This window comes from Zalophus californianus, chromosome 2 (genome assembly GCF_009762305.2).
Source record: "Zalophus californianus isolate mZalCal1 chromosome 2, mZalCal1.pri.v2, whole genome shotgun sequence".
Taxonomy (NCBI): Eukaryota; Metazoa; Chordata; class Mammalia; order Carnivora; family Otariidae; genus Zalophus; species Zalophus californianus.
The window spans coordinates 136,188,898-136,201,531 of NC_045596.1; the positions used below are offsets into that span (position 1 = coordinate 136,188,898).

At 36.2% G+C, this 12,634-nt stretch overlaps 1 protein-coding gene and 1 non-coding gene across 3 annotated transcripts in view; both read right to left on the reverse strand.

The window, feature by feature from the left end:
- FSTL5 (follistatin like 5) overlaps positions 1-12,634 on the reverse strand; it is a 741,602-nt gene that overhangs the window by 223,122 nt on the left and 505,846 nt on the right. The gene's annotated exons all lie outside the window — the stretch shown is intronic.
- On the reverse strand, positions 5,661-5,770 carry LOC113926061. The gene has a single exon (XR_003521146.1). It is a non-coding gene; the product is annotated as a U6 spliceosomal RNA (small nuclear RNA).

Consider the following 12,634-nt stretch of genomic DNA (forward strand, 5'->3'; position numbering starts at 1 on the left):
TGAGCCAACCTTGCCTGGTAGGCTTGATTCTTTTTCAGAAGGTATTACTTATAGGCAGGTGCCTGCCATAGGAAGCCCCAGTGGATACAATAAAAGAAGCAAAATACAGAAGTGACATTGTGAGAGGGTTTGCCACAGCCCTGGCCTGATAGAGAATGGGGGAGCGGTTTCCTGATGCAGCTGGACAAATGGGCACAAATATAAGGCTGTGGTGGGATGCTCCAGCTACTCAGCTGCAGTTGGGAGGAGAATCCTAGGGATTCTTAGATTATCAGCTTGAGTGTGGATTTCCTAGCCATCAAGGAAGAAGGAGGGAAGTTATCTTCCATTTATTCTCTGCACTGATGAAGCATTCCTGGTTTAGTAGGTAGGGAGAGGGAGGAGTGGGGAGTGAGAAGAAGGCACTTTTTTTCAGTGGGCAGAGAGGCAGGCAGCCACAGCTCAGCACCACACCTCAGCGCTGAGGTGACCTGATCCCCCACCTCCCTGAAAGCAACACAGGCTTTGTAGAGGACTGGCCAAGGCACTGACCAGTCCCTCACAGGCCACAACTCGCACGTGAGTCTGAGGACATTCGGACATGTCTCAATAGTTAATGTGTGGTATGGAGTGACTTTCCATCAAGGTGTGGACTCCATGAGGGTAGGGAGTATATCTTTTATTTTTTTAAGGATTTATTTATTTTTTTGAGAGACAGAGAGAGTGTGCAAGTAGGGGGAGGGGCAGAGGGAGAGAATCTTCAAGCAGACTCCCTGCTGAGCACAGAGCCCAACGCAGGGCTCGATCTCACACCCCAGGAGATCATGACCTGAGCTGAAACCAAGAGTCAGATGCTCAACCAACTGAGCCATCCAGGTGTCTCCAGGGATCATATCATCTTTAAAAGCAATGGTCTTAGATCAGATTTCCCCACGAATACACTCTGAGGCTCCTTTGGGAATGTTCTCAGGAGCAATACCTGTGAGAATGTGAGGGAAACAGCATGTGGGAGACGGAACAGATGAATGGTGCCGTGATTAGAACAGAGCCTCAGCTGACACATGGGGAGCTTGGAGGGTGGATAGATACAGGCTCTCCACCAGGAGCAGGAGGTGTCGATTTCAATTTCTTTAAATTTCTTCTTTAATCTTGTATGCATTTATCTAACAAATAGTTATTTATAACTTACTACATACACTGTTAGAGTAACTCTAGCCTCTATTGCAAATTAGCTAAGAATTAGCAATATGTTATATGTTTTTTTTTATAAATGAATTTTTCTATCCATTGTAAATATTTATGAAACACCCATTAGGGACTATACAGTATTCAAGGTCCTGTGTATATAAAAGTGAACCAACTAACCAAAAAATCGCCTGCTATCAGGAAGCATAATTACAGTGAGGAGAACCAAACAGTAAACACATGAAAGAGCTAATTTCTGAGCGTAAAATTATAGGGAAAAATTAAGCTGGAAAAGTTACTTTTGATGGAATGGTCATGCAAGGCATCTCCAAGAGGGCATACCTTAATAACGTAACTATAAACTTGACAAAGAACCAGCCATGGGAAGGGCCAAAAAAAAAAAAAAAAAAAAAAAAGACCAGAAAGAGATGCTGAAACTCAAAGCCTCAAAGGCCAGAGACACTGGAGTTAATTTTGTAAATGTCACAGCACTTACTTTAGGCTGGATAAGTTCATCTAGAGACAAGAGAAGGGGATTAAAGCTGGCACTGCCAAAATCTAGAGGTTGTTAGAGGAGAACGAGTTGGCAAACAGGAAGACTGAGGATCAGCCAGAAGGGCAAATATAAAACCAGCAAAGTGTGGGAAGCCAAGAGAGTAAAGAGATTCCTCACACTGTGTGCCTTCAAATAATTAACTTCTAATGCAGAATTTCACTTAGTTGGGAAACTTGAGAAGAAAATAAATACAAAATCAAAAAACAAAATACAACTTTAATGTTACTTTAGAATAAAGGAAAAGCAATGAAACGATATACATAAAAGTAATTTTAAGTTAATAAATTGAAATATTGTATCCATATTTTTCAAAAGAAAATATTTTATACCTACTGCTTTCAGGATAATAAATGGTACGTAGTTCAGTGGCAAAGTAATAAAAGAACAAGGGTTTATTTTAAAGTAAAATAAAACCAGTGGCATTTTATAGGGCTAGAAAAGTCAGATTTCTCTATTTTGCCCTTCACCAGAACTAAGTGTATGACCAGGGTGAATGAATTTGGTGCTTGAAATCCACCCTACTGAGTTCTACCATTGTGATATTTATTAGCGTGCCACTGACATATTAACATAAACTTGTGATATGATTTTCTAAATTCTTTTAACAAAGATAAAAGTCATGTAGTTCACTTGTAGATTGGAAGTAGGGAAGACACAATATCTTTTTAGGGCATTACTTCAATGAGGGCATATAAGGCTATAAATCTTCAGAGGGAATTCCTGCTTCTGAACTGAGAAGCTGGTTAACAGTATTCAGGGACTGGGGGCCAAAGGGAAAGGTGTTGAAGTAGAATCTATAATAAAAGCGAGAATTATGTGATGAAGGCAAGTCACACACCTCTCCTTGTCTCAGAATTATCATCTACAAAATGGGAATATTAGTATAACCACCATGTTACAAGATTGAATGATTCCATTTGTAAAATATACTTACAAGTATGTCTGCAACACTGCAACTGTAACATAAGTATTTATTATTTTAATTTTAAATGGCTTAATAATTATACCTTAAGACTGAGCACTGAATTTCAAACCAGCTTGGAGCTAATTAAGGTACTAACAAATCTTTTAACCAAGCCTGAGGGAAACTATATCTATTGAACTCATAATCACAGAATTTCTTGGAAACCAAAACTAATATGTGATGATTCATTAATGCAGCATCTAGTATAATGCATCCAACACTTAACATGGTGGCCTAATCATATAAGTGTTCACTAGATGATGATGTTGATGATAAAAAAGAAGACCCAGGGGTAGGGTGGGAAAACAGGGAGAACAGAAGACAAATTCCCTGACAACTTCTTTAAATAGTACAGTTTAAGAAAACATACAGGTAAATCCATATGCAAAAAGTTGTGGGGTTTTTTTTAAGATTTTATTTATTTATTTGACAGAAAGAGAGAGTGAGCACAAGGCGGAGGGAGAAGCAGACTCCCCACTGAGCAGGGAGCCCAACTGGACTGGGACCTAGATCCAAGGCCCCTGGGATCATGACCTGAGCTGAAAGAAGATGCTTAACCCACAGAGCCACGCAGATGCCCCCATACACAGAAAGTTTTATTTACATTTCAAAAATATTCATCTGAACTCTCTTTTAAAGAACACATTCCCTCAGCATCTTTTAAATTATAAATTACAAATTTTGTTTCACATGTAACTTTTCTGGGACATATCTGGTCAGTGAACTAACAATATAAGTATAGAGAATGCAGAAAATACAATGAAGTCTGAAGGTCATGTTTAAAATATTAATTTTCTGTGAGGACTTTGAATAGAAATAAACAAAATGTGCAAAATATGAACTCAATGTAGTTCAATTATATTTCATATACCATTGACTAATCGAATCATTTTTATGTTCATTTTATTATTTAATCCTTATATATTACACTCCCAAATTCTTCTTATGCTTAAGGAAAGAAAATAGCTGAGTGCTTAAATTAAAAAAAATGGTGTGGGCTTATACTCATTGCTATTTAAAATACTGTTGCTTGCAACTTATTAAACTCTGAGAAAGTTGGGCTCCTTGAATCTCAGTTTCCTCACCTTTAAACTAAGGTTAGTAAAACCAAATTTATTTGATTAAATAAGTTTTGATCAGTAAATCTTGTAGTATAATATCCAACACAAAATAAGCATTCGTTACAGTAGAAGCAAAGAAGGAATTTGGCAGAGTGACAAGGGCAAGGAGTTTGAAATCAGAACCCTGGAAAAACTTGGATTCCATTCTGTACCCTTGGGTTCCATTTCACAAGTTAACTGGCTTCACTGATTAGTAAGAATAAAAATGTTATGTGGCATGATACATGCACATGTAGTTTTCTGGTAAATTGCAAGTGATCATAATCATTATCTTTATAATTATATCCCAACAGTCTATTCTCATTAATAAGCCTTTTACCTGTACTCTGATAACAAATCATTTCTATATTCCATCCATTATAAATACACTATATTTAAAATAAGTTTATCCCCAGGTAATAAGTATTCACAATCACTACATACTCATCAACACCTCTTCATCATCTGATGGTCGACAATCTCAAAAATATGGGAGCAAAAGAGAACTTCAACTGAAATACAGGATTCCAATCAGGTGTCTGTTACTATCTCTTATGGAACCTCAACTAGACAGATTCATTGAGCTAATAGAAATTGTAATCAATCAACAAAGATGAAGTGATCAGGTAAAATAAATAAAGGATAGAAGTATCCTGAATAATTAATAATCCATATATTCCTTTCTCCCAGATTTATACACAAATGTTACATACAAAAAAAAACAAAAACAAAAAACAAATGCAGTTATATCTAGGATAAAAAGATTCTGATTATTTTACCTCTTAAATATCAAAATCTTTAAACATGAAAAATATTTAAAGAATTATGCAATACTTTTGTTATCTAATAAAATATTATTAAATTTTTCTTTATAAGCATATCAATCCATGTAGCACAGTAAGAAATGTTAAAATAAGTGACAGTGGGATTTAATTACCCTCGTTAGATCTAATAAACGTTATAACTAAATGGTACAAATATTCTCCATTCTTCAGTGCTTCTATATTTACACTATCAGTATACTTCCAGTAACATCAACATTTTCCATAATTGTGTGTATATAAAGTTTTTACTAGGCTATCATAGCAATACATTTTTAAAAATGTAGCACACTTAGCTTCCTTTCATAAAAATTATTTTATTAAGCCACCTTTTAAAATTGTTTGGATTTTATCTGCTACTCAGCAATCATATTCTTACTTATCCTGGTAATCTGACTTTTAAAAGAGCAACAAATTCTCTATTGCTCTTTCTTTTTCTTTTTTTTTCTTTTTTTACTAAGTGTATCTTCAGATTTTATTACTTTATTGTTAGAACATGTAGAGAGAACTAAACACTTTACAAACCTAATCTCATATGTGAAAGTTTATCATTTTCATTTGACAAAGAAGAAAGAGGCTCCAAATCTCAGTTTAGATCACACATCTAGTTAAGGTCAGAGAAGGATCTCACAGGTCCTATATTGCCTTAGCTCAGCACTCATATCATAATTAAGAATAAAATGTTACTGGGGCACATGAGTGGCTCAGTCGATTAGGCAACTGACTCTTGATTTCGGCTCAGGTCTTGATCTCAGGATCATGAGATTGAGCTCCATATCAGACTCTGTGCTCGGCATGGAGTCTGCTTGAGATTTTCTCCTTCTCCCTCTGCCCTTCCCCCTAGTCTCTCTCTAAATAAATAAATAAATAAAATCTTTAAAGTAAAAAAAACAAAAAGCAAAAATGCTACTTCTTCAAAGCAATATTTTCCTTTTTCACTTATTATTTTATAAATATTATAAATGTGGACTGATATTTCTTAATATTTCTATAATTTGCTTCTTTCTATTTTTTAATCTAATCTTCAGGGGATAAACCCCAAGGTTGTATTTGTGAAGTTCATGTTGAGATCTCTACATATTCATTACGTCATCCTTATGCAGAAGCCATGCTAATCTTCTCTGTATCTTTCCAATTTTAGTATATGTGCTACTGAAGGGAGCACTCTACATATGCATTACTGTTTAAAATTTATGTAGTTTGCAGGGCAAAGTATACCTTAGGAATGTGCATAAACAAGTTTAAGTTTAAAAGTTAGAACCACCTTATTTGTTTTTTTATTTCTTTAAGATAGGTCACCTGATATTTAAGAAATCAAGTTTGCATTATTATAATCCGACAATACTCTTAGACCAAATTATTTTGATTTTATTGTTGTGGACACTAGACTGTAGCATGTGACCGGATAAACAGGGACCAGAATGATTTGATTCACTACTTATCTAACCAAAGCTATATTCATCTTGTGAATTTCCTAACACAGTGTACACAGCTTTTTTAAAAAAATTTTCTCAAGCTTCAACCCTCACTCGTGAAACTATCATAATAGGCATAGAAAATTTTTATCCACTTTACAGAGAAAATGTATGTGCTCTTGTATCTTTTCTCCTCTCTTATTTAAAATATACTCCTGTTTGGTTTTTATTTTTTTAAGATTTTATTTATTTATTTGTCAGAGAGAGAGAGCACAAGCAGGGAGAGCGACAAGCAGAGGGAGAAGCAGGCTCTCCGATGAGCAGGGAGCCCAATGTCCAACTCGAACCCAGGACCCTGGGATCATGACCTGAGCCCAAGGCATCCACTTAACCAACTGAGCCACCCAGGCATCCCATACTCCTGGTTTTTTTTTAATGTAATCTGCATATCACTTATATCAGAATCTCGATGAGTGCTTCTTTAAAAATATAAATTACTTTTTCCAGCCCAGCTATTCATTAGATCTTGAAAGGGATAAAGCACTTCACAATTAAACTCTCCCAGAGATGATTTTTAACATATAATAAGTTTTAAGACCCACTCCATATACTTTTGCCTTTTTGCCTTTCTTAATGGAAAACAAACAAACAAAAACTCCCCTTCATTTCCACAAAGGAAATAGTTTTCTTATCTATACTTTCTCATATTTCCTTTCTCATTCCTTTTATAAAATGTCCTCCTTTGGGGTGCCTGGATGGCTCAGTAGGTTACGTGTCTGCCCTCTGCTCAGGTCATGATCCCAGGGTCCTGGGATGGAGCCGCATATCCGCCTCCTTCCTCAGTGGGGAGCCTGCTTCTCCCTCTCCCTCTGCCCCCCACCCCCACTCATGCTTGCTCTCTCTCTCTCTCTGGTGCTTTCTTTCTATCAAATAAGTAAATAAAATCTTTAAAAAATACAAATTACAAATTTCAAAAATTAAAATGTCTCCTTTATCTCCAGCATGTTTAAAAGCCCTAATTTATTGACTTATGCAATGTTCATGTCAAGCCCTTTTTTATCATGGCTTTACCAGATCTAGAAGCAAAAGTTTAAAATTAGCCAAAAGATTCAGTTATCCAAGTGAGATATTAGGAAGTTTGTTAGCACTTCCTCCTCCACTTTTGATATCAAGAGTGCAACAACCCTCACAAAGGAAGGCACAGAATGAGGAATGAAGAAGACTGGTTCCTGATGCCATAGTTGATCAATTGTTCCAACTCCCAGTCTGCCCAATCTTGACTTCTGCTATGAAAGACAAACATCCTTTTTTTTTATTTAAGACTTCTGGTTTTTGAATTTTCTGCTATTTGTAGTCATATTCAACCCCTAGTTAAGACAATGTGTGGATCTAATCAGGGACAATTTCTGTTTTATTTTTTAACTGTTTTGATCAAAATGTTTTTCGGGCATTTTCATTGCATTATCCTTCTTCCATTTTCTCAGATATTCTGTTAATATCAAAGTTAACACCTTGAAATTCTAGCTTTGGATACAAATGGATCCTGGATATCAATGGATGTCATCAAGATCTGGCATTTTGTTGTTTCTATACCCCTGTTCTGATTTTTAATATTATATTTTCATTTTCGGGCTGACTCTATCCACCTGATAGCTCCTATAACAGAATTTCTGAAGATGTGACCCAGCGGTATATCTTTATTAATCTAAGCAGAATGGAAAGAGCTCAATGGATTGATCAGTTCATCTAAAACCTGGGATTGATGTTGACTGCATGTTTTGATGAATAGACTGAGTTATGTGTGCTCATCTGGAACCAAGGATGAGGTCAACTTCATCCAAATGCATGGACACAGAGTCAAGGAGAGATGGCTATCTAAGAAGATAAAGAAATGCTGAGCAGGCAAAACTAAAAAAAAAAACACAACATAACACTTTCCACTTTACTACGACCTTAGTTTGACTTTTTTATATTTACTTGGAATGCTACAATATCTATTTTTTTTAAATGCCCTGTTTCCAATACTTAAGTTGCATTCTCAAGCCAATTGTTTCTTCCTGTGTCTAAGTCCCTTCAGTAACTCCCATTTTGAACTATGCTTATGTAGGGGAAACTGAGCAGAACTTTCCACTACTGCCTAAGGCAAGAGAGTTTGGAATTTGAGACTACTCATGTAATCTGCCTATTAGGAAAAAAAAAAAAAAGCCCTTTTCAGAGGAAGAAAAAAGAATCCAGAGTGTCCATAACGTATTTTTCTTATTGTCCACTATCCAATGAAAAATTAACCAGATAGGCAAATAGAAAAGACAAACAAACTCAGGAGAAAAAATCTGTCAATAAAAACTGATATTTAGATGACCTAAATATTGCAGTAAGTAAATAAGGACTTTACATAAGATATTATAAATAGGATCAAAGATTCAAAGGAAAATAAGGAATGGTAAGAAAAATAATTCCTAGCTGAAATCATATATATAAAACATAATATATATACACACATATATATACATATATATGTAATAAAAACTCCAAATAAAAAAAATAAAGAACTGAAAGTCAACAAATAAAATTAAATAATTAACTATCACTGAATAGAATTAGCATCAGATTGGTAATGCCTAAGGAAATATCAGTAACTTGAATGTATTTAAATAGAAATCATGCTTTCTGAAAAATAAAGGGAAAAAAGCATTAAAGAAAATTTAACAGGGTGCTGGAGACCTGTGGAAAAAATATCAATGTTAAAATATATGCAATTTTAATACAAACAGAGAGAAGAGAGGAAATATAAATTAGAAAAAAAATATTTATTGGTCCCAAATTTGGAGGACAATATCAATTTATGAATCCAAGAAACTAAACAAACTGAAACTTGATAAGTGCTAAGCAAACAATAATGATACCCAGGCACATTATAGTCAAATTGTGAAATTAAAAGATAAAGAGGAAATGTTTAAAGCAGGCAGGAGGGGCAGGGGGAGTGACACACTACATACAGTAAACAATAATGGGATTGACCACTTCATTCTCTTTAGATAGAACATGAAATAAGGAAAAGAGGCCAGAACACAATAGAATGACATCTTTATATTATGAAAGGGAATGCAAATAAAATTGTGAGCACAGAAATATATATCTGGTAAAAATAAAGTTTATAGATGAAGAAGTAGAGACATATTCAGATAAACAAAATAGAGAATTAATTGCTAGCTTATTTGCTATATAAAAAATGCTAGGAGAGGTTCCTCTGGATGAAAATAAACACATAAGTAATATATATCATATATAAGTTTATACAGTATATAAAATATTATATATAATGTATAAATATAAATTTATATAATATAAATCATATAATATTATATAATATTATATATAATGAGTAAATTATATATATTAGACCATAGAAAACACAAGTTAGAAAATATTTCAAGCTAAATAATAATTAAAGTATAAGATTTCAAAATGTTAGAGTTGTGGCCCATATATGTGCATGTAGATTTAAATGGTGTATAGGAAAGTAAGAAAAATTTAACCTGAATTAGCTAAGATCTCACCTTAAGGAGATAGAATATATAAGCAAATTAAACCCATATTAATTAGATGGGAAAAATAAATAAAGAGCAGAAACCAATACAATAGAATAAAAAGAGAAAAAATAACAAAGCGGGGGAGGGGCTGAGCAAGATGGCAGAGGAGTAGGAGACCTGGATTTCATCTGTTCTCAGGATTTCAGAAGAATAGGGATCAAACCATTCTGAACACCTACGAACTCAACAGGAGATCGAGGAAAAGAATAGCAGCAACTCTCTGAACAGAAAAGCGACCACTTTCTGGAAGGTAGGACGTGCGGAGAAGTGAATCTGAGGCAAAATTCGGGAGGATAGACGGCGGGGGAGGGGGCCTCTGTCCGCCGCTTCTGGCAAGTGCTAGAGCCAGGGAGCACAAAATCAGAAATGTTAAGAAGTTGGCTCCGCTGAGGGATGTCGCTCCAGTGGCTAAGCGGGGTTGGAAACCTCGTGGGACAGTGTGGTCTCAGGACTCTTGGGGTCACAGAAAGACTGGGGGTGCCTGAGTGCAGCAGAGCTCCCAGGTATCAGAGCAGGGAAGCTGGCTGCAGAGACGGAGCCAAGGCACAGGCTCTCAGCTCAGGGTTTCCATAAACTGTGATCTGCGGCACAGTCGGGCCACTGCTCCTCCAGCAGGGACCCAACAAGTGGCAAAATTGGGGAGACTCCCCTTCCTCCCCTGGGAGGAGTGGCACGGGAGCACACCACAGGGATCTGCTGGGTTTGGAGACTCCACACGGGGTCGGGTGCCAGAGATAGAAATGCTCAGTCACAGGCTGGGTGAGCACGGAGTGCGGCCGGAGACCAGGGAGACAGAGTGACTGACTGCTTTTCTCTGGTGGCTTACTGAGGAGCGGGGCCCGAGTTCTCGGCTCCTCCAGGGCAGAGATTGGGAGGCGGCAATTTTCATTCTCATCCTCCAAAGCTGTACCGAAAGCTTGCAGGGAACAAAAGTTCCGGAGAGCAAACCCAAGCAGATTACTTAACCTGACCCGGCAAGGGCGGGGCAATTCTGCCTCCTTCAAAGACATTTGGGAACCATGGCAACAGGTCCCTCCCCCAGAAGATCAGCAAGACTAGGCCAGCCAAGACCAAGTTTACCGATCAATGAGAACGGCAGAAGTCCAGAGCTAAGGGAATACTGCACATAGAATCCATGGCTTTTTTACCATGATTCTTTAGTCTTTTAAAGTTTTTTTTTTTTTAATTTTTCTTTTACCCTTTTGCAACCAACATCTTATCAATCCCTTTTAAAAAAAAATATTTTTCATTTTTAGAGTCATATTCTAACCTTTCATAGTAGTTACCCTTATTTTTGGCATATATATATATATATATATATATGTATATATATATACATATGTATATATAGTTCTCTCCTTAAAACTTTGAGATGCAGTTTCTTCTAACAGATCAAAATATACCCTAAATCTCTAGTGTTTGGCTTTGTTCTAGTCTCCTGCCTGATCACATTCTCTCCCTTTTTTTTTCTTTTTTTTTAATCCTCTTCTTTCTTTTTTCAAATGACTTCTTATCTTATCAATTCCTTTTATAAAATTTTTTATAATATTCATCTTTACAGTCATATTCCATCCCTTCATTGTATCAACCCTTATTTTTGTACATATATAAGTTTTTCTTTCCTTAAGATTTTGGGAGGCACTTTCTTCTAACAGACCAAAATACACACAAAATCTAGTGTGTGGCACTGATCTATACACCAGCCTAAACATATTTGATCACATTCTCTTTGTTTTGTTCTGTTTTTGTTTGTTTTTATCTTCTTCTTTTTCTTTTTTCTTTCTTTCCCTTTCTTTTCCCCGGGCTTCCGGTCTTTTCTAATTTGTTTAGAGTATATTTTCAGGGGATGTTGTTACCCTGTTAACATTTTGTTCTCTCATTCATCTATTCTCTCTGGACGAAATAATAAGATGGAAAAAAATCACCTCAACAAAAAGAACAAGAGGTAGTACCGACTGCCAGGGATCCACTCAATATGGACATTAGTATGATGTCAGACCTAGAGTTCAGAATCATGAGTTTAAAGATACTAGCTGGGCTTGAAAAAAGCGTGGACGTTATTATAGAAACCTTTCTGGAGAAATAAAGAACTAAAATCTAACCAAGCCGGAACTAAAAAGGCTATTAATGGGGTGCAATAAAATATGCGGGTGCTAGCTGCTAGCATAAAAGAGGCAGAAGAGAGAATCAGTGATATAGAAACCCAAATGATGGAAAATAAAGAAGCTGAGAAAAAGAGAGATAAACAACTACTGGATCACGAGGGCAGAATTCGAGATATAAGTGATACCATAAGATGAAACAACATTAGAATAATTGGGATTCCAGATGAAGAAGAAAGAGAGAGGGGGGCAGAAGGTATATTGGAGCAAATTATACCAGAGAACTGCCTTAATTTGGGGAAGGAAACAAGCATCAAAATCCAGGAAGAGCACAGAGAACCCCTCTCAAAATCAATAAAAATAGGTCAACACCCCGACATTTAATACTAAAACTTACGAGTCTCAGAGACAAAGAGAAAATCCTGAAAGCGGTTTGAGAGAAGAGCTATGTAACCTACAATGGTAGAAACATTAGATGGCAACAGACCTATCCACAGACAACTGGCAGGCCAGAGAGGACTGGCATGATACATTCAGAGCACTAAATGAGAAAAGTATGCAGCCAAGAATACTATATCCAGCTAGGTTGTCATTGAAAATAGAGAGATAAAAAGCTTCCAGGACAAACAAAAAATAAAGGAACTTGCAAACACCTAAGCAGCCCTACAAGAAATATTGAAAGGGGTCCTTTAAGCAAAGACAGAGTCTAAAAGCAGCATAGACCAGAAAGGAACAGAGACAATATACAGTAACAGTCAGCTTACAAGCAATATAATGGCACTAAATTAATATCTTTCAATAGTTACCCTGAATGTAAATGGGCTAAATGCCCCAATCAAAAGACACAGGCTATCAGATTGGATTAATAAACAAGACCCATCGATATGCTGTCTGCAAGAGACTCATCTTAGACCCAAAGACA